Raw genomic sequence first — 27,544 nt, forward strand, 5'->3', positions numbered from 1 at the left:
ACTGTTGACACGATGTTGTGCTTTTGTATTATAGAGATAATAATAAAACCATCAAACAATCATTAATTATGTTTTTTATTATATTCATTAAGAATTGAAGATTACCTCCTTGGTGATCTTGATAATATCGTATTTTACAAATGTTGAACAAAAAAAATGTATGATTATTTTATTTAATACATTATGAGGGTTGCTTTAAAAAAAATACGAGTTACATATTTCTTTGAAAAAAGCATGATTTTTATCGATACAATAATGTTCTTCTGTTATCGCTTTAAAGTTGAGTACTTCGTTGAATACACGAGAGAACTCGCCTACAGCAAACAAGATACGACCGTGTGTAAAGTAATTAATCTGTTTGCTCGTTGCTAGCTACACATAAGGCTTGCGTAAAAAAAAATATGCATTTCAGTTCAGGCGGAGAATTATGTAGGAAGTCATTTTGTCGATCAATAACTTAGTTAATAAAAGATCAAATTTTCATGTACATAAATGTAAGTAACGTTCAAGTATTGATCATTACATACAATTTTTCTATAATTCGATATCTTGGTCACTTACATCTTACAAATGATATATAGATAATATTTATGAGATACATTGGAGCTATCTTTTAGTTAACGCCATTTTTTCTTGTTTTCTCTGTACTTTTACTATTCTTCCAAAAATATCAAAGGATCGATGACTTCAAATTAAACTAGAATTGCTTCGGTATATTGTCAATCAATGGCTATTTGTATGCACATCTATATCAAAGGAAAACCGATTGCAAAATTAATTACCCTTGCAACTCCGCAATCTGAAACTATGTGTGATCGACCTTGAAGATGACAAATCTCAATGTTTGAAGTAGTACAAAAGGATGATAATTTAATTTCGCTTTATCAAACTGTACAAAATTTGTATACACATACAGAAAAAAAACGGAGTTCAAACATTAATCAACATGAATTATCGGTTATTATTGCTGAGTAATTATTAGGATTAGAGCTTTGGAGTATCGATCGTATCGAGTTTTAACTATCGGTTTCCGCAATTTATTGTTTTTCTAAATTATGTCTGAATGGTATCAGTTTTTGAATATTTTATAGTTTACACTCCAACATACTGACGTAAGCTATCGAAAATAATTGTAAATTATGCAATATCATTTTTTTTATATTTCATAATCTAAATTTCAATCTATTTTTTGTATTTAACATCCCTTTTTTATTGTTCGTGTTCCGTCTTGTACGTTCTTCAAAAAATCTTAATTTTTTTTTAGATAAAATCTTGTGTGAATTTACAAAAAATACGATTCTTCGTTTAATTCTTTTCCCTTATTGTCTTTACATATTTGGAGTTTAAACGCGTTATAAGTACGTTTTTTTTTTAACATGATTACGTAGAATTCTTATTCTGAATAAATTATTTGTTTCCGCTTCATAACTGTTTCTAAATTACAGTGCATTTAATCATGAAATGCACAGTAACATTTTATACTTTTTACGTTCTAAGGAATTTTCAGGATCGGTTAAAAATTAAATTACAGTAATGGTAATACTCAATATTAATGTCAGACGTGGATACTTCACTGTTTTGTATAATAATTTGTTATCTTGGCATCGATCAGGGTATTTAATATACAAAGCGTACAGATTAATAAGAATTTTAATTAATCCTTCTTCTATAGTATTCACCGTTCTTTTCGAGCTCGTACCATTTCAAATAGACTTTCGAATAGATTTCAAAGATTTGTCTGTTCAAATAAAACGCGATCCTTTTTATTTCCCTATCAGTCGTCCCGTTACTGTTCCGTTGTTTCCAACAGATTGCAGATTCGTTTAAAAAACATTTGTAGCGAAAAACAAACCCACTCGCAGAAATGTTATTCAATATCGCATTTATAACTTTCATAGACATCCTCCTCTCATTGCTATCATTGTAAACAGATTGAAACTTCGTTTGCAAACACTCGCGATTAAAAAAAAAAAAAAGAAGAATTAATCTTAAACAATTTTATCTTGTGTTCCATTTATAATTTTCATAATTGTCTTCCCGACGTTGTATCATTTTAAATGGCTTTTTTCTATCCATCTATGTTGCAGCGAGATCAACGGTCCTAATTACTAAATTGCACGATGTGTTCATACAAATTCACTTTTTATAAACGCGATGAAACGAAATGAAACCTAAGTAGAGATTTGTTTTCTCATCAAGTATAACGAGTTTTATACTTTGGATAGATTGCCTCGTTGTGAGAAGGTCTTAATCGTTTATAATTGCGATTAAGTATTTGCAATAAGTCATATTTTTAAGAAACGTTCTCACATGCTGTGACACACTCTAATTAGAAAAGGATCATGAAACATTCGGTTTATGATATTATTTGTTTGCTTCCGGAAACTTTTTTAAATATGAAAATATTTATATACAAAATTAAATATTTTTTTCAATATCAACACTTCTTGCGTTTATGTTGTCCTAGTCAGAATTATATTATTTCGTGTATCCTGTTGCTTTTTATATGATAGTCCTCCCGTTGGCCGCGAATTCGTTATCAAGCCTGAGGCCCTCGTCACTAGTGTCACTGTCGACAATAAAGGTACCCCACCCGCGACCAGACGATGGAGAACTCCAACACGGAATCGCAATCTCCCGCGAGCCCTGCCCGGGAGGACGCCTCGAGCTCGGACTCGGAATGTGACTCGAGCTCGGATTCGGATTCAGACTCGACATCAGAAGTGGCATCCGAACACACGTTGTCGGCACGGGATCGTAAGAGTATCGTGCGCGCACTAAAGCGGTCGCTAGGGAAGAAGAAGAGGAAGAAGAAGAAGAAGAAGAAGAAAGGACACCGGGCAACCTGGGTATCGCTACCGCGCTTCAACCCCGAAGCCGCGGACGCAGATCCAGCCGCCTGGTGCACAGCCGTCGGCCTGCTCATGAGGGACCACCGCCTGAAAAACAGCGCACTGTATTCTGCCCTAAACCGTGCCCTAGAGGGTCCGGCAGCGTATTGGCTTACGCAGATAATGAACGGCGACGAGCTCACCTGGCCAGATTTTAAGGAACAATTCGCCGCGCACTTCGGTGGCCAAGAAGTAGCAGCCGCGTCGCTAATCAAGGTAGCCGAGGAACTACCGCGGGACGGCGAAACACCAGGAGCGTACGGAAATCGTATCATCACCCTCCTGGGGTCGAAGTGGCGAAATTCAACCAGGGAAGAGGTACTCGCCGCCACCGCCCTCCATCTGCTGGGCTCGCGCGATGAACGTTTTAAACGACTAGCGCTCACGAATGACATCACGTCGGTGAAACAATTCCAAAGAGAAATGAAGCCCTTCCTATACACGGAGTGGCCAACGCCCCCGTCGTGGAGGTCATTAGCGAGCTCCGGAAACAAACGAGGCAGGTCACCCGCCCCCTGGACCAGGTGTGGCCACTGCGGTATTTACGGACATCCGACATTCGAATGCCGCAAGAGGGCGAAGTGGGAACCGAAGAAGGACCCCCGACACCCGGAGGAAAGCCGACCGGCTGCACCACCAAAAGCGTTGTGCTTTCACTGCCACATGCCGGGACACATCGCGTCTCGCTGTCCATCGCGGCGAGAAGAAAAACATTGCCCCGAGGACGAGCGCCGGGTCGATGCCTGCGTGGTGGAAGCCCCGACGGGTAGACTAAGCCAGCAAGCCACACACGAGGACGTGTAAGTGTCAGTATGGCCGAGTCGGAGACGAAAGGACGCCGGGGCCCCTCTGGAACTTTAGGAGAACACCCTAACCTTGCAACCTAGAGCCTAATATAGCCATAACGAAACAATCGCAAGTATCCAAACCGATAGCAATCGTACGTCGATCGGAGGATCGTGTGTACTGAGATACTCGACCGGAGTCTTGTTTCGGTGGCGTCGTTGGGATGACGAGCAGTCTTGCTAGAGAGCTGATCGGTGAAGGAAGTCGAGTGCCTTACGAGCAGGGAGTAGTGCACGTGTGAGTTAGAGCAAGGGAACCTGTCCTCCCGTTGGTCACGGATTCGTTATCAAGCCTGAGGCCCTCGTCACTAGTACGCTCCCAATATTTTCTATTTGAGAAAACATACTTGTTGCTATTGCAGCTACAAATATTTTTACAGTCGACGGTTTTGCCGTGAATCATTGGCTAACATGTAAAATCGAGAAAAAACATGGTTTATTGTGATGGAAATGTGGAAAACCGCAAAACCGATATAGAAGGGAAAATAAAGGAAAGGAAGGTAGGGATAAGTAGAAGCTTGGGCCCAAGTTTAATTCACTGAAACCGAGCTGCTTGTATTATCACAAAACAAAATTGCCAGTACGTCATTTCCGTACTCTCGTCCTCGCGAAAATGGTTTTGCTCGTTAAGAAAAAACGAAGAGGCAGGGAAGAGAGGAAAAAGCAAACGGAGAGCGCTTTTAAAAAGCTGGCGAACCGTGTGTTACCACAACGAGACACGCGGTGCTATTTGTCGCTTTAAATTGTGTCGCAACTCGTTTTTGAGATCTTTGCCAGGGACGCGTTAAAACACGCTGCAAATATATTTCTGGCTTTTCTGTGGTTTAACTGAAATATGATAAATAACGTTGTAAAACATATGTACTTATGACTTACAGAGTAATTGAGTGTACACAATATATAGTATACAAAATAGCCAGCGATTTAGGGCTTTAAAAGATCAAAAGAAAAGAAAAGAAAAGAAAAGAAAAGAAAAGAAAAGAAGAAAGATAATATGTTGTGGCAGTCTAAGTCGATCTAAGAAAATAGATAAAGGGAGGGAGGGGCAAAGCTAGTTAATCTGGAAAGAATCCAAGCGTCAATTTCAAGCATTTACAGAGAATCACTATTGAAAGTTCAAAGGCCGACTAGTGAGCTTCATCCTATCTCATTTTTTAATCAGGCGATGGATCGACGAATCGTATTGATTTCGAGGATTATTATAGTTCTGTGGGAATTTTAAAGCGTGGTTTGCCTAATCTTGTCTCGTTAGCTACAGACTCTTTGGCGAGCAGCCTGAAACTTGATCCAGTTTCGAGAAAATGAAAAATTCGTTTTTCCTCTTTGCTTCCCTGTTCCTTCTTTCCTCCTTTTTCCCTTTTTACATCGCGTTAAGACCCGTTAAATAATATTGACTGCCGTGGACGCTGGCTGAGAAGTGCACTTTATAACTAGCTTTAAAATCACTGACGTCGATGAGGACAAAGGTAAGTTAGAGGGTCATTTATCTGAGCTGGTGTTTCAAACTATTTCCGGCCAGTACCTTTTATGTACTTTCGCTTCCGCTAACAAGCAACGCGCCATGTCCATCACTGTTCTATTATACCTTTCCGCTGTCCCGTTTAATTCATGTACGTATGTTGGGCAATTATTTATTCTTATACCTTTATCCCTAGCAAATTTATAAATTCGATTATTTAAATATTCTTTACCATTATCGCATCTTAATATTTTTAACCTCTTGCCCGTTAAATTTTCGGCTTCATTTACGAACTGTACGAAAGAATCAAAGACCTCATCTTTTGATTTTATACAATAGATCCTAGCTATTTTACTATAATCATCGATAAATGAAATGAAATATTTTTCTCCATTGAATCCGGTAGTCTTAAAGGGACCACATACGTCCGTATGAATAATTTCCATTATTTCCCTAGCCTTAGTTCGATTATTTTTGAAAGGTAAGTTATGCATTTTGCTTTCTATACACACCCTACATTTCAAAAGTTCCTTTTCAAATTCATTCGGTATGCCAGTCACTAGCTGCTCTTTACCCAAAATCTCTAAATATTTAAAATTTACGTGTCCTAGCATCCTATGCCATCTTTCCTTTTTACTCATACCACTACGTTCGGCGCTGTTTACTAAGTGCTTCTTCCCTTTCAATATACTTTTTATTCTATATGTCCCATTCTCTTTGAACGCTACAGCTGTAAGTTTATTATCCTCATCTATTACTTTCGCAATATTTCCTTTGGAAATAACCGTATTCTTATTGTCTGTTAGTTTACCTAAACTAATCAAATTTGCGGACATTTCTTTCGCGTAAAATACTTTCCTCATATTTATTTTATTTTGTTTTCCGAATGCTTCAAAATAACTTATAACATTCCCAACTTTTGTCGCTTTTATCGGTCTATTATCGCCTAAATATATATTTACCGGTTCTTTTAGGTCGATAGATTTATCGAAATAATTTATATTATTAATTATGTGATCGGTACAACCGCTATCTAATAGCCACACTATTTCGTTCTTACTTATTTCATTCGTCTCACTGCTGTTTGCTGCGTGCGCCGTTGCTGTCCATATGCCTGCTCTTGAGTTTCCATGCTCGCCCGTGCCGGTTCTTGATTGACGATGAAAGTTTCCACGTCCTCTGCTCGTATTGCCTTTGTTCCCTCTTCCTCTGTTTCGACCACGTGTTGGCCCATGCCAATAGCCGTTATTGCTTCCCGCTTGGACGCCATTTTTACACTCTCTCGCAAAGTGTCCTAATCTTCCACATCTGAAGCAGCCTTCCTTTTTTGCAGAAAAGGCGTTGGTTTGCCTTTCTCCTCGATTGGATTTATTTTTCTTCTCTGCTAACTCTATTTTATTTTTTACATACGCTACCGTTTGATCCTCTTCTTTCAATGCGTCTATTATGTCCGCTATGTAGCTGTATTCTTCGGGTAACGTATTCAGCATGTAATTCAGCTTTTCCCTCTCACTTACTTGTGCGCCCGCACTTTTTAATTCATTGATTAATTTTTCAAAGTCGTTAAAGAATGATGCTGAATCACTGTAGTTCTCCAGTCTTATGTTTTCCAATCTCCTTCTGCATACGATCTGCAGTGCCGTCGACTCTTTCAAGTACATTTCATCGAACCTTTTTATTATATCATACGCCGTTTTTCCTTCCCTAACATACTCCAATTGTCTGTTCGATATTGCACTATAAATTATATTTATCGCCTTCAAATCCTTTTTGTCCCAGTCTTCGTCGTCTCTTTCGTTCTTCATTCTAGTTGTAACAACCTCGCATTCCTTATATTTGAGAAACATCGTGATTCTTTGCTTCCACATTCCATAATCCTCACCATCGAATATAGGTATCATGATTTCCGTTCTCTCCATTTTAATTGATTCTTCTTTTTTTTTCTTTTCTTACTCAAGCGTTCCTACGTGCTCGAAGTATATTTTGTTCCTCTGAAAGTTTTTTTTTCTTTACTGAAAACTCACTCGCAATATCGTAACCACGCACTAAATATCTTGCAAAACTAGTAACCACGCTCTGCTACCATGTTAAGGAAATTCGAGGATTTGGGAATACAAATAATTGACTATATTTCCCACACAACAGTTATACATCTATATTACACTCTGAAGAACGTCTTGCACGCACGCTTGTCGCCAACCGACTATCCTAGATTCTTCTAACATCTGGCAACAGTCTTTTGTCTCCACTAAGACCTTGACGCCCTCTGGCCCTTACACACACACTCTCATGTACAGTGTAAATATATCACTTCCCTTAACACAATTATCCCACGTTAGGTTCAATCAGGTTAGTCCCACGCGAAATTGATCCAACCATGCGAAAACGAGTGTATTCTGATTTCTGTCGCAGATACTTCTGGCTAGTGCACTTCTTTTACGCTTCTCATCGCGACTTTTGACGACTAACGAAGATGTACAGCAGTCTGACTGTCTACATGAAAATGATCATGATTGCGGTCTGTGTACCGCCCGCCCTTCTTTCTGTTCTTCCGTTAAAGACTGGTAAGTTGATACTGATGAATTATGCGATCGAAATCCTATATAATGGCTACAAAAAATATTTGCATCATTATTCTCGTTTCCTAATGAATCGCTGTTTTAATCAAATTTTATATTGCATCAAATTTCTGTAGTTACACGAAAGTACTAAATTATAGAAAACTTGATATACACGGATTTAATTAATTGATAAATTAGTCAATATATAGGCATTATTATTTCACGTGAAATTTTACAACGTCAAAAACCTAACATTCCTGTACGAGCAGTATTAATCACAAATTGTGAGAATGCCTACTGATAAGAAAGAAAGATAATATAGAAAACGCAGACTTATGGAAAGAGAATCCCTGACATTAGACACGAATACGCGATTTCACGAAATATTTTATGGTATATCTAAGATAGAGAATATATATAGAGTACATATAAGTATATGTAATATCGGAAAATAAGGATAGAAATTTTTTTTCGATTACTTACAATTTATTAATATTAAATTGAATATACAAATATAAATTGGACAGAGAACGATATTTAACGGAAACTAAATGCAATACTCGTATCTATATCAAATAACTGTGGCGGATGGAAAGAGAGTTGTGCGTTTCGTCCCGGGACTACCGGTGGACTCGTCAGTAAGGCTATGCCCGGTAGTCCCTGCCTTAGACGTAGAGGGAGTCTCGCTAGGTGCGGTATTTGTATCAATCGCTCGTATATTCGACCGCTAGCGAGTTAGACAGACTCGTTGTCGTCGTAGCCCTCTAGTGTTGGCGGTTGGTACCAGCGGATCGCCCGGGAGGTGTCGCGCCGCGTTGATGCCTCGACCTGTCTGCGTCCCATTGATACCGATCCGCCACATAACTTTACAGTTATTTGATCACTCTCGTCACAACGAATCTAACACACACACACTCTCTCTCTAACAACTCTATCAATTCTCACGACTCTACTCTTCGACGACTCAATTAGCTCTGATCTTCGTCACGCTTCGAACCCTTAGGAGTAGATCGACCAGGTTTGCACGCTCTGTTCAACCTGGCAACCAGCACAGATCTCGCACCGGATATAGGCAGATTCATCTGTGCGAGCTTACTCCTCAGCTCCTCCAGCGTCAAATCCTCTTCACCCGACAATCGTTCGTCGTTCTACGATATTACAGTATATATAGAGTAAGAATATATATAGAGTATATATAAGTACCAAAAATACATCCTAAGACGTGTATGCGATCTACGCTGTATGGGACGTGTTATAAATGGTTTCCGTCACTCAACCGCATTTGAATTTGTGAACACGATCGAACAATTGACACGAATTATTAATTCCCGTCTCTACTCTAGTAACGATTTGCTTTGGAACGAGGTCGAATCGTTCTGATTCCGCGCATGATTAACAAATAATTACAGAGGACATCAATTACTTGGATGGTGTTCGCCATTTCAACGTAGCATCGATGACATCCGGTAATTGGACTCAAAGTGATTTGCTTAAACCGATTAATTTGATCAAACCAACCAATTACTTTAATTAATGCAAGCTGTACTCGAGATTCGCGCATCTTGTGTATACACACCGGGTCAGACAAAAGTTTTCATTCATCCCAGTAGAACTTTCGTAGTCCTTGAGGACGAGTGTCGCTTCTCGTGCATCTAAAGTTTCGTTCAAATTAGCCGATTTATTTGAATTCGATCGACTGGAAACCTCTTTGTCACTGTGAATTTGTTACTTAATTGATACTCTTATACGCCTTTGTCCTTTAAGCTCTTACATCCATTTTTAATTAGTCAAGTCGTTTGACTTTTCACAAGTATTTTGAAACTATTTTACTAGCGCGAATCTACTTTTTTTACTTGAGATTATCTGCTATTTTTATTGAAATGTATATGTACGTATATACACTTTTCAATTTTAGCCTTCTATTATTCTTATATCCTTTAAACGTCATTTCAAGCTTCAAGCGACTTTAACTCAAATAGCTCGATTTCAAGTTCTAACGTATACTGTAAAGCACACTTGCGAAGTGAAACAGTAAACACGATATGAAAACTCTCTCCCCAGTAAGAAATCGAATATCCAATTTCAATCGTGCTTCATCGATGAAGCATCAATGCTACGTAGAAGCATTGTGGCAGCCGCAATGCGGATCCGTTGCGGATCCAAACAAAAATTTCCTGGCACGATTGTTTTCGTAACGCTATTAGCCGTTTCAGTATCAGGGATGTTTTAAAAATCCGTATCGGATTGTCGAAACATACCGTTCAACGCGTTCACGCTTCACTTCATCAGCTATATCAGAAACGTTACACTAAAGAGTCAAAAGGTTGCCAAATATTCGTGCTTTACCTTTTGTTTGTGTGACGTTCTGTAATTGGTTTTCCAATTCAAGAGGTAATTTATACATTAGTTTTTTCTTTATTTGGTTTACGATTATTTGAAAGAAAAGTAATTACGAGAGGAAACTCTGATAGACTAGTGACAAGCTACGTTCGGAACCGAGCGCGTTGTGAATTGACAATCGTAACCAAACATCGCGACACAGTTCACCACACTACGCGTACAGCATGATCACGCTGAGTGGCGTTGAAACGGTTAACGTAACTGCGCGTACGACCGTCGAATGGCAAAGATATTCAAGCTGAGAATCGTCTTCAGATGCTATAGACGACAACTGTACTGACTTTCAAGGAGAAACCATTCGACATGGTCTTATGCTTGTGCCGGGACCTGCGGTTTGCAGTCTCTGCATCTGCTATCATTCGAAGCCGAAGTGGTGCCAGGTGATCTCATGCAAACCACCCGTAGTGAGTATATGCTCATTACTTAAACACTTAACACAACCAGAGAGAAACTAAAGCACACCGTTAACGCTTGCACGCTGGTCGTTAAAGCACATGCTACGCGAATAGGGTACACAGCGATTCATCTAACTTGCCTTGAATTACTTTTACAAAGAGAAACATGGACAGGAATAATTTTTTGTTACGAGTCGTTTAATTTATTCGTTCGTTAGGACGATTGGTCTGACAAATTCAAAGTCTTGTTCCGTATAAATATTTTTAAACAAGCACGTCATAAGCTTTGTATATTTTTTTTATCGCAACGAAGAAAGTTCAGAGAAATGTTGAAATTATTAATTACAAAAGAAGACATTTACGTAGTAAAAATGTCAGCGAAAACATTTGTGAAAAAGTTACTTTGTTATAAATTCTACAAAAAGAAATATTGAAAATCACGTCCCACTTGTTCAGTTGCACGTATGAAAAGTATTTTGCATTCGTGCAAAAAAATCCCTTAAGGATACATATTTTATAATAATTGGAGTGTCAAAGTTATTACGCGGATTGGCGTACCTTAACCACGTACCTTTTAATGAAACTAGGTTATTCATTTGTTATTCGTTCCTAACTTTCAACTTTATGATTTTTGCGGAATAAAATTTTATATTCCGGTTCAGTTTATAAATGATTCATTTTGAATTTAATAAAATTAGAGTTACAGCAGTGCAATTTAACAAAGAACAAATAATCATTTGTACTTTATTAAAATGTTCTTTTAGCGTCTCGTTTTAATATTTCTCTAATAATATTTTGTTAATCGTTATATTTAAATGAAGGTTTTCAAAGCAGAGACGTACATTAACGTAGGAAATGGACGTACATTTATAATGAGAATTCAGAAGCAAAAATATTTCATACAAAAATAAATATTCCCCATGTGTAAATAGCTACGTTATGACTTTTATATGTATCTAACGTTTTTCCATGCAAGGTAACGTATATTTGCTTCTTCGCTTCTTCGCTTCTGAGTAGTAAAACCTGGCATTCATGAGGCTGATAGGTAGTTACGCGCTGACAACGAAAAACATAAAATGAATAAAAAACATGAGCCATCCTATAAAAAAAATAAAGCTGCTTTTATCTTTCATTACATATTCGTCAGAATATTGTTAATAAATATTTAAGTTCAGATTTCAGCTTAAATAAATGCATAGGATTGGACATTTATTTATATATGTATCTGTGAACGCTTTTTGACATAAAATTTTTATAACGACTAAAATGACATATTCCGATATTAAATTAATTTGATGAGAATAAAAACTGAATTTTTTAAACGAGATTTTGTATGAAGTTACATTTATTGGGAAAAATTCATTCTTTTATAATATGATAAAACGAGACTCATAATAGACTCTGTATAAATCATTTCATGGAATATTATGTGTATGTGCATGTGTTCTACGCTTTTATTATAAAAATGCTAAATGAACGTAACGATCAAATGCATCGACAAATGCATTGAACATATCGATTGTTATTTTGAAAAATTGATTATCTTTTATTTGTTTCGAACTACAAATTGATTGAGACATTCGTGTTTGCTAAATTGCGAATTTAACGCAATGAAGTCGTCTGAATGCCTTGCGAGCATGTAAATATAGCGTCGAATTAACAGGTCAATTACTTGAGGTTGGAACTGAAAGAAAGAGAAAGATGGAGGAGGTCTTGCCTTTGAATGCTGGACACTTCTAAAGCCCACAGTTCGCTGAAATTGCCAGAGAATTCAATTAAATGGCAAATTAAACCATTGAACTGAATCTGTTTCCAATCGTGAGCTTGGAGGTTCTACCCTTTGAATTTTTAAACCAGTCAACCTTCTTTTGTACGTATGGTAACGAATATAATTCATAAACTAATGAAGTGTGTAATTCAATTGAAAGCTTTTTTCACTGAATTCAGTTTAGACTAAGAAAAATGATATAATAACGAAATTATCAATTTACAATTTATAGAGCGTATACTTTATTCGAAAGTGAAGTTTATTACTGCAAATATTAGTTGGCTATTTATAGCCTGTTTGAAAAGGTGATTTAATTTCGATTGATTTTCGATAAGTTTTTGTTGGTTTACTCAGGTTAATTAATCTCCAATAAAATAGAAATACCAATCCGGTAGTATAATTGCTTTCTTGCTTATTACCTTTTTACTAATTAGCGATGCACGATTCCAGACCAGTAAATATTTTTCCATCGGGAGAAGTCAGGTCGAGAGATGCAAGATTTATACGCTCGTTCTGTCAGTTATCCCAGTGTCTGTTACGCGATAGAAAATGAACGAACTGAATAATAAATGCATTATCGGCATGAAGATTGCTTGATGTAGGCCACCGCTTTTTTTTCTATCCTTCCGATACCATTTTTCTTTTTTTTTTCTTTTTTTTCTTTTTTTTTCTTTTTTTTTTTCTTTTTTTTCTTTTTTTTTTTTTTTTTTTTTTTGCGAAACACTTTGCTAGTCGTGAGAAGCAGCAATTCGGTAATACGAGCGGTAATACGAGCGGTAATACGAGACAAAGCGATTCAGAACTCGAATTCATTTGTTGGAACGACGCCATGGGCAAAAGTAGATAATGGAAAACTTTCTTCCAAAGACCATTTGATAGCGCCGACGTAATCAAGAGTGTGACGATATTGCCAGAGACGTTTCTGCAAATAGAAGACTAACTTATTTACGAATTGCCGTAACACGATTGCCGCTGGTAGTATGGTTAGTAATCGCTTTATTGAATTTTCGCTTGATGTGACATCGTCGAGAGTTTCTAGCGAAATTCTTCTCCCTGTAAAACTATGTTTCTACAGCAATGGCTGTAATTTTCGAGTTACCGTTTGCGAAGAAATCTTTTTCTTTGTTACGTGTAATAGATTATTTTTAAGTTTTAAGTTTTAAATTACATTGGTAACCTTCTATAATTTATTACTCGAAGGTGGTAATTTTTTCTTAAATAGTTTGTTTTTCCTATAATTTATTATAATATATTTTACTACAGAATCCTCAAAAACATGATGTATGTATATATATCCTGAAATATTATCAGTCTATTGTCAAGTTATAGAACATTATGGAAATTGCCAATTAAAGTCATAAAAAACAAAAAATAAGGAAGTTCGTTAAAATATGTGATTTTCCAATCAAGATATAGAATTTATTCGAGTAATATAGATTACGGTAGAGATGGTGACGGTAACAATGAGTGGACTGATTCTTCGTGCGAAAACAAATTGGAAGCGCAGAGCGATGTATTGTTTCAGCGAATATCGATTTTAAAGCATGGTTTTAAAGCACGGTATAATCAATTTTTTTACATAAAATTATATTGTATAGGCTATTGTTATTTAAACATTTTAAATTGGATGGTTTTTACATATGCTAAAAAAATGGAAAATGATGATGATGAATCAATGACACGTAGAAAATTATAATCTATTGTATTGCTGTTATCTAATGGTGTTGTAGTTGACTGTATGGTGGATGTATCTAATGGTGTTGTAGTTGACTGTATGTTGTTCAATATTGCTATGAAACTCTTCTGATTCATTGTCACTTATACGAAGGATGGAAGTATACGAAATTGATAAAATTATTAATAATATTTACGAAGAGAAAGTAAACTGTTGGATATATGACAAAATAATTCTATTTTAAATAAGAGACTGGTCAGCGTGGTTATTTTGTTTACAAAATCAAACGAATTTAATGAATGTAATGGTAAGGAAATAACTATAAGTGGCTGTTAAACTATTTTTATGCTTGAAAAGTAATTCGCAAAGTAATGTAAAGCAGTACTACTGAGTTGTACATAACCTCTTTCAGAATTTGTTCTTAACCTCTTGCTTCATAACTTCCTTAATTATACTCTTCAAACTTATTGACTACTTCGATGTTGTTACGAACAGAAACTGATAAAATATTAATCTTAAATATAGATTGAAATGAAAGCTTGTCACGTAAATATATATATATATATGTACTACTTACTCAAACTATGGATCACATAACCTATAAAAAAAAAAAAAAAAAATTATTGTACACTATAAAGCAAGAGGTTAAATCTTTAATCTGTTAAGAATTAAATTTTTTATTGTAACTGCGAAAATTATAAAAGTACCAAGCGAAGCAAGTACGGAATATATGCGGAATATGAATCGCTCAACGAACCAAAGAGCGGCTCAGTGACAAAATTAGTAAAGTAAAGACCACAAATATTACAACATTATATTCTACCACAAAATAATTCTCTATACAAAAAAGGTACACAACGAATCGATTTTTCACAACGATAAGAGTCAACAGAACCAATCAAGACCAGGCGAGACTCTCATAAGACAACGATATCAGAGGGATCAAATCAGCGACTTCAATCTATGTTACAGAGTATAGTTATCAAGAAAAATTGCTCTTTTCATGAAAAGTATGGTAATGATACTCTTATAATACATTGTATATCTGGCAGTCGGATGTGCCCGTGGCCATCGGAAATGTAAAGACGACGCTTTTAGAAAGTGATAGCGCCATCGCGTTTTAAAAACTTTTACTTTTTCATTTACCATTACGAAGATTGTGATGGAAGAACGTAATGGGGTAAAAGACGACAATTCCTTAGTAAAGAATGCTCAAAGAGATTCTATAGGGATCGATGCTCGTTCCGTTGGGTGGTTCATTCGAATTTTGATTGGGATTATCGGGATGGAAGGGTCGAGAGTGTCACGTAAAGTTGGTACTTGGGTGGTAGTAAGAAGGCTGAGTCGTAACCCAACTACTTATTTTCCTTTATAAAAGATTCTTTATCTAAAGATGTGTCACCTGCATATCTTGAATGATCTCCAATCTCAGTTGTATTCTCTGCTTGCTCTTCTTGAAATTTCTCATCTTTTTTTTTTTTTTTTTTTACATTGATCATCAATTTGTGGGTCCTTATTTATTATTTCTTGTTCTACTTCATTAATCGCAGCGTTCTTTATGCTCTCTGTCTCACTACTTTCCTTACTTTAGAAATTGTTTTTGTTTTTATTTAAATTTGTTACATCACATTTATTTACTACTAAACCATCTTGAATTGTATTATCTGTACATTCCTGTGACTTATTTTTTTTTTTTTTTGATTTTCTGGAATATCATGCACATTCTTTATAATATCAGTCGTTGATTCTGATATTAATGAAGAAGATACATCTACTTTTATCGATGATTCTACTTTATTAATGTCACTGCGCACTTTATCTAGTTGTTCCATAGTAAAACATCAAGATTGTTACAATTACTTAAGAAGTCATGGATTGTTATTTAAATATTTACTGCACTTTTCCATCAATGTAACCCTTTATGGCAGTTTGACATTCTACAGAACACCAATGCTGTATCAGTTTATATTTTTCTTCATCATGAAGTTTTATTATATCACCTAATTCTTCCTGATGTTTTTTTTTCTTTTTTTTCAATTTTCAAATAAGAGTGTGTTTTCTATGTGAATCTTTTAATTCTTGGTTCGCCTCGAGTAAGCGATTATTAACATCTTTGGAAAGTTTTTGGACGTTTTCCAGTTCTTTTCTAAGAAAATTATTTTGTTCGTTCATATCTTTTACTTTACCTTCAATTTCTACCCTACGCAATATTTCAAATTTATTTTCATTGACAAGGATCATTTTTCTTATTTTTCAAAATCCAGTTTCAATTTATTAGTTTCTTCTTCATATTTATATCCAAAATCACCCACTTTTTTATATTCACCCTTTAGTTCGTCTAGTTCACATTGAAGGACAGATTATTTGTCCTTGTGGTTCAAGAACTACATTTTATCTCTTTTGCATCTTTAGCTCCAGCTTCACGTTCCTCCACTGAATTACTAACACATGAATTAAGTTTGGCCTTTTTTTTTTTTGTTCCAGCAAGTCAACTTCATATTTGTGACTTATGTTATTTCTTCTAATTTTATTGTTAGTTCTTCAATTTGTATTCCAAAAGATTGAACTCTTTTTACGTGCGTGTGTGTTTCTTTTTTTTTTTTTTTTTTTTTTTGTAACTCGTCGTGTTGTAATTCTAATTTTTGCACTTCCTCCTTCATGTCCTCTATGTGCTTCTCGAGCTCTTGTGTCGTCCTGTCTTTGTCGGAACATTCTACTTGAAGATCAGCGAGTTGATGCTCGGGATCGTAATTCAATTTTTGGTCGTTAGCAGTAATAAGCTCACGTAACTTCACTTTTGAACTTGATCTTGTTTGGTCTTGATTGTGTTTTCGTGGTGCTTGTGGTGTTCTAAAAGTAATCGTCACGTTGCTTGCATTTTTAGTGCACATTGATACACTGCACTCTGCACAGGCAATGCTTTTGTTGTCATGAAATCTCTCTAACTTTTCAGTAACAAAACCTTTTATTTTATTATTTAATTTTGGATCATGCGCCCCTGGTGAAGATACATTATGTGTTCTCTTTACCTTTATTATGCACACGTTTTCCTTTTGCTCTCAATTTTTCGATCATCTTGTGCTGTTCTATATATTGTGTTCTTATGTTCTTCGCATATAAATCCTGTCGATTGATTTTATCTTTCAGTTGAGGTACATGTTTAATTCTTTACCTTTTTTTTTTTTTTTTTTTATGGATTTCTTGATAATCTTTTAGAAGTTGCTCGTTATATTTGGAAAGCTTTCTCACTTCGTCTTCAGCTGTTTCCTAACGGGATTTTTCTTCTTCAAGTTTTTCTGTAATCATTTTTTCTAAACTTCTCCATTTATTCTGTTCTTCTTCGAGTAATTCATTACGTTTCGGTATCTGACTATCTTTTCCTTTAAAACATTTTATTTTATCAGAGAGTTCTCCTATTTTCAAACTTGCTTCATTTAAGGTAACTTTATGAATTTCCGATTGATGCTTTAACATTTGATGTAAGTCTTCTATTGCCGTTTCACGTTCTTTCAACTCTTCATTAAATTCGTTGTTTAGCATATCCACTCGAGAAATTTCGAGTTCTTGAGCATCGTTTCTTCTTTTAGAAATTTGGCTTATTTTCTCTCGCCTGCTGCTACATGTTGCTGTCATTTTATCAACTTCTTTCTTCTTTTTTTTCTTTTTTTTTTTTTTTTTTTAACTTAAAATCTTGATTTAAGGTTTGTGTTTCCCTATATGATTTATTATTATTAACTAGTTCAACATTATTTTCAGTAGATTTTTTTTCGCGTGATTTTTATACTTATTTAAATAGTTTAACATGAGCAAATGCATCGTACGTCAGATATACCATTTTTAATAAATTGTCGCCTTTACAACTCGAGTTACCTCTGAACGAGTCGCATGATTGATCAATAAGCCATGAGTAATTATGCAAATTCAATTTTTTTTTCATCTATTTATTTGAATATTATAATATTATAGTCTTATAATATTATAAGACTTTACATTGAATATTTTATTAAAATTGTAAGTTTTTCATAAACGCTTCAAAATCCACAGTCTATTGATCAACTCCTCTATCCTTTCTCTTTCTCTTTACTAAAATAGATAAATTCCTAATGTAGTTTGTGGATAATATTTTTTTTTTCTAAAGCAAATCACATTTATCATCTGATATATTTTTTGAAATAATTTCTGTCTGTACATTTTCTTCTTTTTCCTTACTCCTCTTTCTCTTTCTAATGAATTCTTTTTATTCCGTAAAATAGTTTTTGTATATTCAATTTTGTTAAGTGCAATCCTTATTTCTGATAACTTACTTTTATTAGATAATTCTTGTGAATCTTCTACTACATCTTCCATATCATTTTGAGTGCGGCTTCTACCTTCAGTAAATTTAATATCTTGAACCGTATCATTAATTTCAATAGCTCTTTCGGTATCAAGTAAATCGCACTTATTATTTAATATACCTTTTGAATTGACTTCTGTCTCTGCAGTTTCTTCTTTTGTATCTTCTTCGAGTTTTCTTTGTTCTTCTAATCCACCCTTCTCATTTTGTAGGATCTTCCTTGTATTTTCATCTTCTTTAACTTTGACTTTATCCGATCTCCTAGGTCTGCCTCTATGTTTCGCTTCATCAGTTGCTATTACACCCGTTACTGCATTATCATTTTCTACAGATTTATACCTATCGCTATCACTAGCTGTGTTCGTTAAAAGATCTTCCCTTCGTTGACGAACTTATCAGTTGTTTCGTTTTCACTATCTGAAATTGATTTTTGTTTAACACCTCTTTTTTCTTCTTTGGCAAATTTATTTTCTACATTTTCCGATGCCTTTTGTTTATTAATTATTTCAGACTTGTCTTCGATTAATTTCGTCTTTAAAGCGCTTCGCAAAATTTTATTTGTGTTTGATTGTCTGGTTTGATTATAAACAATTTCTTCAAATTTTGGCGAAGTAGCAGGCTTTGCAGCAACATTATAACGACTGCTCCGTTTACTACTATCTAACATAGATGGAGATGGATTCTTGTCATCTTTATTCTCTAAAGACTTCTCTTGTGTATTAGCATCTAAATTTCTCGACATAAGATCTGCTGAAGTTTTTGATTCTGTAGTGTCACACGCATTTTTCGCTGTCATCATTTGGTCTTCTTCTATAAGCAAATGTTCATTATTGTAAGCATTATCTTTTGCTGTTTGTATGGATTCTAATGATATATTTTGTTCAACGTTGTCTATTGATTTTGTATCATTTTCAGCAGTTGATTTACTAACTGCTTCTAATTCCTTCGTTTCAATTTGGTTTTCTTTATTTGTATCGCCGTCCAAAATATTTCTCATTGAAATATTATCCTTCTTATTATGATCTTTTTCTGCTTCTCCTAAACTTTTACTTTTTTGTCAAACCATTCTTGTAAATTTTGAGTATCTTGTGACGAAGATGGTGACAAATCATTATACAATACTGCAATATCTTCTTTCCTTCGTTTCACAGACTCTTTCTGGTATTCTGTTGAGCTATTGACATCAAACATTAAGTCTGTTTTAATGAAAATATAATCCTGTGAAGCGGTGTCAATTGATACTTTCTTTTCATAAGAATTTTCTACATTAGACTGCAATTCTTTTGAAAATTCTTTCAAAACCATTTCTTCATTTCCCACAGTAACGTCTGTTTTCTCCAAGCTTTTGTTCAAATTATTAGAAACTAAACTACCCTGATAACTCCGACTAGTCGCTGCTTTAATAGTCTCCTTTAACAGTTTTCTTAACTTGATTTCGTTCTGCTTCTGCATAGCGTCTAGTATGGCCCGAATACTTGGATCCACACCAGTAGCCATAGGGCTAACAGAAGATGTGTCTTCTGATTTTTTGCTCATAGTGGTTATTGTACTGTTGTTGGAGTCTGTACTAGCGAAGCTATTGCGACGAGTACGATAATATTTAAAAGAATCCAGTTCTTTACCTGAATATTCTTCTTTTCGTGACCAGTTTCAATTTTGGTGATGACCGTAGTCCGCTTTCCGTAGAAGTCGTTTTCACGCAAAGTGAGCTGATCTGCAGAGGTCCGCTGATCCCTCAATCTTCAATGATGTACGTATGCCGAAATGCGTAATTTCGTTTTCTTGAAGTTGATGGATCCTGGCACGGATCGCCAAAATGTCACGTAAAGTTGGTACTTGGGTGGTAGTAAGAAGGCTGTGTCGTAACCCAACTACTTATTTTCCTTTATAAAACTTTATTATAAACACAAAATAACACCGAACCGGAGAATAGGGGTTGTATGAGTACAGCAACTGGAAGAGGAACAAGAACTGTCCAAGCTGGGTGAAGTCTCGGTTTATATACGTTTTGGTTTTAGGATGTTGAGGAGCTAGGTGTAGGTTATGATGTAGAAAAGTGTCCGAAGGTCGGGGGCCCATATTCTATCTCTGATGTGGACTGAGGTGCGTCACAGCCTTGGTGTATGCTATGATGATAAGGTGGTGATGTGTCCAAAAGTGTCCGAAGGTCGGGTGTCGATGTATTATCACTGATGTAGGTTGAGATGTGATTGATGTCACAAGAGCTTGGTCGAATATTAACTTTCAACAACTCTTTTCAAGCTCACCAGTCACAAGCCACGGTTTACTGAATACATCTTTTTGGAAAATCCTTTTTAGATTTTCGTACAAGGAACATGGTTTGTTTGACAAGGGATTTTCTTTTGAAGCAATTTGGGGTGACAAAAAGGTCTTTTTCTTAGGTAGCTTATCAATAAAAATGTTTTATTAATGACGTAACTGGAACGAATACTAACGAATTTAAATAAAATCGACGACCAAATGGAATATATCTTCTTTTCAATTTTCATAAATCGAAAGCCCTATGGATACGTATAAATGTTTCTTTTACTCGTAGTAAATTATTATTATTCTATTATACGTGTGTATACTACAGAAGAACCATACTAATAGGCACCAACAGCTTTCATCTAACATAATATTTTCATGGAATCTTATAATCATCTTCGCCTCATTGTCTCCGAATAAGTCGTATTTAACAACATTTCGAATTTCGATTTGTTGAAAAAGCCGCTCAAATTGATGCACAAATTTGACTTCGCAAATCGCCTTTTTGCACTCCCCGTACTGGCGAGAACGAAGATAAATGTTCGGCACTGAGCTACTGCTCAGTTGCTACGAGTTAATCCTCGTTTTGCTTCAAGTAAATGAAACGCTCTAATCTGTAAGACGTCCATAAGATTCGGTTGACGGTGGCTGTTTCGTGTTAATCGGTGTCTCAATTTTCTAATTTAATTATTGTGCTCGATTTAATGACATGGCGATCTGGTCCAAAAAAAAAAAAAAAAAGTGACTCCTTTTTTTGCTTTGATATAAGATTTTTATTTTTACGTATGAAATATGGCGAAGAAGTAGTGACCTCTCTTTTATCGATGTAATCATATTAGGGGAACGCAGTAAATGGCTTCTGCAATATCATGGAACTATTCGTATCCCTCGATTAATCAAGTTCCCCTAGGTCAGTGGTTCTCAATTCTTGAAGCGTTTATCGATTAAAAAGTAGTTCTAAATCTTCTTCGATTTTCTCCAAAGAATTTTCAAATTGAATATTTAAGACAACATTTAATGAATTCAAATTGAAACGCCTTATTTTATCACGTAAACGATAATTAGGAAAGAGAAAGAATTCGTATTCTATATAGAATACATATTCCATGCAAAGTGTTCCAACAATTTTTAAACCTTTACAAATTTTCCATAACATACTAAAGGAATGTCAGTAATTTGTCATCTCAGTATGCCAATTTCCTTAAATTATGCCAATTGCCAATGTATGCCAATTTGTATAACATTTAAATCCACCTTTTATTGGTAATCTAAAAATCATTACTTTCTTCAATAATATAGGAAATAATACCTTAAAAATTGCTCAAGAAATACGCAAAATGCGTCGAAGGTAACCGAGCCAAAAAGATAATAAATAAATAAATAAAAAAGAAATAAATGAATTTAATAGTAAACACGTGGGTACTTGTTGAAATTTGCACCATTTGACGCGAGCAAACCGTTCGAAAGGAAAACACGTTCAGCCGCCAAAGCTGTGGAATTGAGATCACTTAATTCCGTTTGAATCCATCCATTCTCGTTTAATGGCCTATTTGTTTTCAATATCATATCATTTCCAAACATATCGTTCCCGAAAGGCGAAACAAAATGGCAAAACAAATGTGAATACATATCACGAGCGAAGCAGAAGTGCGAAGGTTCTTCGGAACGATAATAATAAAATTGCATGGGAACTATGGATGGAATACAAGGCAAAGGTGTAAATGGTATTATAAGCTTTGAAACGACCGTATGGAACGAGAAAAAATTGATCAAAAAATTGAGTTAAGCCCTTTGAAGCTAGGAACAACACGCTTTGATGTTTTGTTTAAAAGAGAGAGTTACGCAAAAATTGTATAGGTATTCCCTGAAGGTAAATCAGATTTTGTTGCCGAGTAAATAAACGAGATTTCAAGTTTCTTTCGAATATTACAAATTTAAAGGTTTTGGTGGCATTTTATCATTAGTTCTATGATAATACAACTTTTTCATGAATTCTTTTAGTATAAAAATATTACTTCTAAAATCCCCGCTTTAAGGGACCAAATCACATGGCTAAAATTTTTAATCTTTTTGATAGATAGTCGCTGTTGATACTTGACCGAGTATGGTCATATAGTCGGTTAAATAAAATTTCCATCCTTTCAAATATATATTATATTCGTCAGTGGTAAATGTTATCTGTGTTGGCATAGTGAATAAATATATTGACGTTCCGTGTTTTAATCAGCAGAATCGTAATCAATACGTGTTTTCTATGTGTATAGAGTGTTAAAAACTTACTTGTTATAGCCGTGGGAGATGGTGATCTGTTAGAAAAAATGGATCACAAAATTGATCTGGAGTATAATTTTCAAGGACAACAGTTTTTATTGCGTCATAAAGTTCTCATGACGAGGAAACAGAAATGTTATAGTCCTTACACGGATATAACATGTTCTTTTAGAAAAAGCTGTTTAAAATTTCATTAACCTTTACTCTGTATTTATTATGTTGTTGAAAGTATGTTTCAAATAACAGTTAATATAAGCATCAAAATAAATAAACAACAATTAATTAGATAATATCGTAATAATATAATATAATGGGTGTAATAATAAATAATAAAGCTTAGAAAATGTGCTCTTGATGAAACCGGTGAAAATTATCCTTTGTTCCGTGGTATATATAGGGTAAAACGAATGGTAGACCGCAGCATAGTGGTTTCCAACGATCCACACTTGTTCTAATTCCTCACTCAACGTCTTTCGTGTCCATTGACGTAGAAAAAAGTAAGTTATTGTAATATCGGAATATATTAAAGGTGTAATTTTGTCCGATTAATTATAATTTATTAATAATGGATTGAAAATACAGACATTAGTTAGACAGAGAAACGATGTTTGATTAACAGGAAAACTAAATGCAACGCTCGTATTTACAACAAATAACTTGACAACTATTTGGTAACTCTCTCTCTCTCTCTCTCTCTCTCTCTCACTAGCAACTCTAACACTCGACAACACTCGCAACTCAATTCTAAAGACTCTATGCTTCGACGTCTCGATCAACTCTGATTCTCGCAACACGCACACTTTTCGATTCGCCTTGGATAGCGAAACCGTCCTTCTTCTAACGCGTTTTTAAAACGCGATGGCGCTATCACTTTCTAAAAGCGTCGTCTTTACATTTCCGATGGCCACGGGCACATCCGACTGCCAGATATACAATGTATTATAAAAGTATCATTACCATACTTTTCATGAAAAGAGCAATTTTTCTTGATAACTATACTCTGTAACATAGATTGAAGTCGCTGATTTGATCCCTCTGATATCGTTGTCTTATGAGAGTCTCGCCTGGTCTTAATTGGTTCTGTTGACTCTTATCGTTGTGAAAAATCGATTCGTTGTGTACCTTTTTTGTATAGAGAATTATTTTGTGGTAGAATATAATGTTGTAATATTTGTGGTCTTTACTTTACTAATTTTGTCACTGAGCCGCTCTTTGGTTCGTTGAGCGATTCATATTCCGCATATATTCCGTACTTGCTTCGCTTGGTACTTTTATAATTTTCGCAGTTACAATAAAAAATTTAATTCTTAACAGATTAAAGATTTAACCTCTTGCTTTATAGTGTACAATAATTTTTTTTTTTTTATAGGTTATGTGATAAGCGTCATAGCGAAGCAAACGCAATTAGAGATACGTAATTATTGACTCTTGATAGTTAATCGTTAATCGTTAATTGTTGTTCATCGTTAATCATTAATTGTTTTTGATCGTTCATCGTTAATCGTTAATTGTTGTTGACAGTTAATCGTTAGTCGTTAATTGTTGATCATAAATTGTTGACTGTTGATTGTTAATAATTTAATTAACTTTTTTGTTGAACATCAAGAGTATTTCTTTCTTCACCCACTATCCACCTCACATCGTTATTCTACATACGGAAGGCAAGATTGATATCAAGTTCGAAGGACAGACCGCAGATGTCTGGTCTCTGCTATTACCACGAGACCTTTCGAGACCGCGCAAGGAAGTGCCGGGCCCCTTGAAACTGGACCCAGTGAAACGAGACCAGCCGTCCGTAAACGCGGCATGTGGCGATGGCTTTAGTATCCCGTCGCATTTTCGTGACGGACAGGGCACCAAGGATCTCTTTCCTCGTGAACACCGGTGTCAATATAAACGTATACCCGTGCAACAAACTACGCGGATCCGCGAACAAAGATACGTACGAGCTGTTCGCGGCGAATCGAGTGGTCGAAGCAAACCGAAAACGCCTTTCGCGAGTCAAAACGCGTCGTCTCTGACGCCACAATGTTAGTGTCACGACCGGCATACTTCAAATCCGATGGACTGACGATGGAGATAAAGATGTGGCGGCACTCGGCGACAATCGGCGGCAATATCGCTGAAGTGTCTAATGAACCATCAACATCCCAACGGTCCTTCCGCCGAAGGTTCTAGAAAAAAGAGCACGTGGCAACGGTCGCGGACGCCTAGCAAATGCAAATGCATGGTGGGGATGTTGAGGGATGACAAAAGAAAGTAATCGGATTCGATCGAAAGTCAAATCATAAGAGCTTCAGTCTTGGAAAGTCACGCCTAGAGTTTGGAAGTGGATTGTAAAGTGAATTGTTGTTAGAAAAAAAATAAAGTTTCTTTTTTTTATTTTTCACTTCAAATTTCTTTTTTTATTTTGTTATTTTACGTGACATTAGCGCATCCGGTATCGGCAACAGCGCGTGAACGACAAATGGCAGCCGCTAGGATTCGTTACAAAATCTTTGTCTCCCGTGCGATTAATTCTGTATTTGGAATAATTTTAAATATATTTGACAATATCAAGTATCAACTCGTCACGTCATTATTTAAATCATCTACCACAAATCCAAAAACAGAATAAGGAAAACAGAGAAAAGAACAAATAGAAAATTAAGTTGCTAACATGTTTTTCTATAATAATATTTTAACATCAATATTGTAATACGCAATGTGAAAATGAAAAAATTGGAAGCAACCGAACTACGGATGAAACTAAATCACTTCGCTGCTTGTAAAGATAACTTTTAGTGTTATAAACATAAGTCAAGTAGCAAAGAGCATAAATTGAATTTACCCAAACTCTTCTTGAAATCTGACAAAATGATTCTTTATTTTGTCAAAAAAATCTTTACGTATTTTCCATTCCCATTCGTCGCTTTTTTCAGTGACGTGTTTATCGCTACGTCGAAACTCCGTCGGGTAGCAGTTAATTTCATTTAAAGTAGAAAACTATTCAGAAACGTGTATACGTTACACAGCAACAAACCAGTCACCCTGTTATTACCTCGTTCTCAACAGTTCAAATTTCAGGGACAACCGACTACTTAGTATCGACCCAGTACGTCATATTTACTCGCCAAAAGTATTGTAAACGAAAATTGTAACCAGACGTGCCGTTAGTAACTACCATTTTTCGCGAAACTTCTTTTTCATTTGGCGGAAATTTAAACAAACCCCGAAACACCGTGGCGTTTTGCAACTGTCTTTAATTCTTTAAGATAAAAAAGATTGACGCAAAATTTTGACGGGATGAAATTTCACGATATATTCAGGTGAAACGATGCGAAATTAGAGCGAAGCTTATAATGGGAATATAGTTGTCATAAAATGAGATATGCAGAATATATTAAAAAATAGAGTATATGTAATACGAAACTTTATATTATTCATGTTATTATGGACAAAATATCACAATATGTTCATATATTTAAATCTCCTCCGAAAAAGATTATTGTATGTAGAACACAGTTTAACTGTATTTTGAATTCTTGTTTATCAGATCACAATTGATAAGTTGATATTAGGATGATTATCCTCATTTGAAACAATTTTGTGACTGTTACTTGTCAATATACTTTATATCTTATGTACATTTTAAATATAGTACGCAAACTCGAAGTTGCAAGGAACATTAATAAAAATTCAATATTTCAATAACGCCTTTCATGATTATAATTAAATATTTTTTCAAAATGTCGCATCAGTGTTACATCTAGCACCCCCTCCCCCACACACAAAAGTTTACCAATTTATAATATATGTACTAGTAGATTGACAAGTTACGATTTACAGGTTATATAGAATTCTATTTTATGATTTTATAATTTTTCGTTAAATAGAATAATCAAATAACTTGCAATTAGTAAAATTTAATTTGTTTTATCGTCAAACTTGTACAAGGGAACATATTAATGCTGGTAACTTTAGTGACTTGCAAAATTTCAATAGTGCAAGACAGGCCAGATATTCAATTGCAATTGGTTGCTATCCATATTTTCATCGGTCTTACAATAACCTTATGTTATCAATTATGAATTAAAAAGTTAATGAAATCACAACTCACCCAAGGCCAATGGGTATGACTTCTTTTCGAAGATCGATTGAAATCTCGAGTTTGTTGTTTGAGATATTCAGTTACCACAAGACAAAAACACCACTCCATTACAGCCGACGTAAACAAAACATGACAGATTCTTCCAATTCTCGGACAACAAACATAGGCTTACATACTTACTGTTTTAAAGTCACAGTCTGTCGTTGAACTTTCGCCAAGTAACTTGATACGTACATATACACGTCCCTCGAAATCAGTTTTCGACGAAAATACATACGTGACATGTTATGTTGCAACCGAACGTGAATTTCTCGCGGGAAATAGCCTGATATCGTTTATTTATGCGTCTCTCAAATACGAATTTTACTATACACTTCGTTTAAGACACGCCATTTTGCAAAACGATTATCGAAAGATTACTGCTTACATCGAGATCAAGAATAGATTCGCAGGAAGCTGGATGCCGCGATTTCTTCCCGCGCTTTACTTTCTTTCGAAGTTGTGTGTTACGCCAGGCGACCCTCTGCCTGGCCCAGGTCACACACCGCGGGCCAGACGGACACCAGATGTCCGCTCTTCCGTACG

The 27,544-nt window shown here is 35.3% G+C and overlaps 1 protein-coding gene across 1 annotated transcript in view; it reads right to left on the reverse strand.

Moving 5' to 3' along the window:
* Nucleotides 1-27,544, reverse strand: part of LOC126876821 (organic cation transporter protein-like) — a gene marked incomplete at its 5' end in the record, with an annotated part of 130,907 nt that overhangs the window by 28,916 nt on the left and 74,447 nt on the right. The window lies entirely within an intron of this gene.

This window comes from Bombus huntii, unplaced genomic scaffold, assembly GCF_024542735.1.
Source record: "Bombus huntii isolate Logan2020A unplaced genomic scaffold, iyBomHunt1.1 ctg00000097.1, whole genome shotgun sequence".
Classification (NCBI taxonomy): Eukaryota; Metazoa; Arthropoda; class Insecta; order Hymenoptera; family Apidae; genus Bombus; species Bombus huntii.